The sequence below is a fragment of the Cuculus canorus genome, chromosome Z, assembly GCF_017976375.1.
Source record: "Cuculus canorus isolate bCucCan1 chromosome Z, bCucCan1.pri, whole genome shotgun sequence".
NCBI classification, from domain to species: Eukaryota; Metazoa; Chordata; class Aves; order Cuculiformes; family Cuculidae; genus Cuculus; species Cuculus canorus.
Genome location: NC_071441.1, coordinates 51,940,014 through 51,942,874, shown reverse-complemented (window position 1 = coordinate 51,942,874; position 2,861 = coordinate 51,940,014).

Sequence of the window (2,861 nt, the reverse complement as noted above, 5' to 3'; positions counted from 1 at the left end):
AAAGGTTACAAAACAGCTTCAGCAAAAGAGAACATCACTACCACAATGAAGCCAGAAAGCTATAAGTTGATTCAGGTATAACTGGTAAAGCGACATATCTAAGGCCTTTTCACAGGTTGGGCTGCTGTGGAGATGGCAATGGTGAAAAGGTGGAGAGGGCTGACATGCAGCATTCACAGCCAAGACCTGCCTTAGGACATACACGTATGCATTTTTCCTTTAAGGCTTATGTTTCTACTTCCTCATTCATGGTTTCAATGAGACATCCTACCTCTACACCAAAAATAGGTGTGCCATTGCATACTGAGATTTATATACCTATGTTTACCTTCACGCAAATGATTGCACATTTTCTTGTGTGCAGAATGCAAACAATCTCTGGCTGCAACAGAGGCTTCTTTCATCACAAAACCCTGCTCTACTTCCAGAGCTGTATTGAGTGCAAGCAAGACAGTGGTGCCACGGAAAAAATGGCAATATTTTTACACCACTCATACAAAACATAGAAGGCATTCACAGTAGGGTGCTACAACAGATTTGTGGAAAAAAACATGTTAGACACTTCCTAACCCTCTGATATTTTCACTGAACACTGTGCTGAACACAAACTTCTTTTGCTATTGTTTGTGAAATTTAAGATGTAACATACATAATAGCATCACAGCAAATCAAACGGATTCTATCTTGAGTCACTACTGATGTCTGACTCTCAATGCACTACAGGGAACTTTCTCTACAAGTGACCAGTTCAAAGCCAAGTGAAATGAAAGAAATTTTACTAGCACAAGTCCAAGTGTTTGCTGATGGCTGTGAAACATGGAAACTCTGGACCGACCTGCAAGTTCTGAAGAATGAATTGTCTCCTAAGAGTCACATTGCTGTGCTGCCTCTTGCTAACTGATCCATAAAAGACAACTGTTGGCTGGGTTTTCTCATTGGAGAAGGCAATTTGTGAGCTAGTCCTTAGTTGAATGTTGACTGATAATAGTAGCGGTGATGGCATTAGTGCTACAGACAACAGCATTATCGTTGTAACCCTCACAGCATTTGGTTTATCCAGGGCACGCAGGGATTATTGGATTGACTTGTGAAAGGCATCAGGAAGAACTGAGAAATACGTAATTGAACAGAAAAGAGGAAGCAGATGTCTCTGGTCATGCACCTTGACTGCAGGATAACGAGCTTCCTCATGGTGAAAGCAATGTCCATCTTCCAAAGGAGATTTCAGGTGGCTAGTGGAAACCACTTAGAAAGCACAAAGAGTTGCTGAGACCTGAAGTCAACTCCTTGTCCTGCCAGAAAAAGGGTACTGTTTTGCCCCAGAGCAAGGTAGGTTTGTCCAGATTTAAGACCAGAGATCATTGACCATTTCAATTTTTAAAGATGAGCACAGACTCTCCCACTGATGACAACAGCCGTACTTCCTGATCATTCTCTTCCTCATTTTGCTGACTCAGCACACCATTGCCAACTGAAACCATGCCCTGCTAGTTTTCACTACAGCCAGTGATAAAAAAGCATGTGTGCTTGCTTTTGTGTAACAGTGAACAGCAGTACATCAGACCAGATGACAAAGCACTGATCTGGAGAAGTCGATCTGGTCCAAACCTCAACACAAACTAAGAGAAACAGCTATATGCAGCATTTGATCTCACAGAAGAGTGCCAGCCTTGAGTCTAAGAAACAGAGGTGTTGTTGGAGGCCAAAGGATAAGACAGGGTACACTTCTTCAAAGACCGCAGACAGCATATTAATCTGGAAGAGTACCTGTATGAACATCGAAGGAGCATCCAAAGATGTTGGACAAGAGCCCAGCTCCACAAACCAGCACTTTGGCGGCCCACCAAGCAGTGCTGGAGACCGCTGAACTCAGCAGACCACGAGGGCTGAGGGAAATGGGAGTGGTGCCTGTGTGTGCTGGGAAGTAGTTCTAACCAATGAGAAGATTCCACTTCTCCTTGCAGTGACTTTGTTTTCACGAGACAAAATAAACAGTAACATTAAAGAGCGGCATTAAGGACTACTGACAGAAGTTACTTATTGCACTTGAAAACCACTTGAGTGTCACCCGGTGTCCCCGGAGCACTTGAGGCTCACAGGGCTAACCAGATACATGCAAGTCTGCCAGACCACCAGCAGGATTTTGCCTGGTCAGCTGTCAGTCTTGCTTACCCTAGGAGTCACTGGTGCCCACTGACCTCTCTCCAGTCATCTGTGAGCAAGGTGCCTGCAGTATGCGGAGGAACAGCAAGATTAGCACTGGCTACCTGACTGTTGCTACTCTCACTGAAGGACAGCAATAAACCTTCCTACCATCACTGCTGCTGGCTGAGACAGGGTTACAGGGCATTTCCAAGGTTTCTTTCCAGGCTCCTGGAATCACTTTCAGGGATGTTGGATGATGCCCAGACCTGCTTGGCCAGGCACTTCTACTTGCTTAATGATGGACATGAGGAAACTCCTTCTTCAGGAATGTGGGACATCTCTGGGTCAGGGCACCAGAGAGGTGGAGACCCCCATGCAGCTTGCAGGGCTCAGGGGAACAAAACCAGAGCTGACTTCACTTACTGCTGGCAATAGTCTTGCTCCAAGCAGGATATTTGGCTGGAGACCTCCTGCAGAAGGACCTGCCACTGCTGGGGTCCTGTGATTTGTCCAACAAAAAGGTGGTCCTGGGTTTTTTTGCTTGATAGAAAATGTGTTGAAACGAGCTCCACTGAGGTAAGAGAAACCTACAGTTTATGCTTAGTCATGCCAACTGAAGACCATGTGCAACACAGCAAGGGGCATGAACACAAACACAGCCTGTGCTCGCAGCTGCTTCTTATGCCCTCTGCTAAAGCCGAGCGTTTTTGCACCAC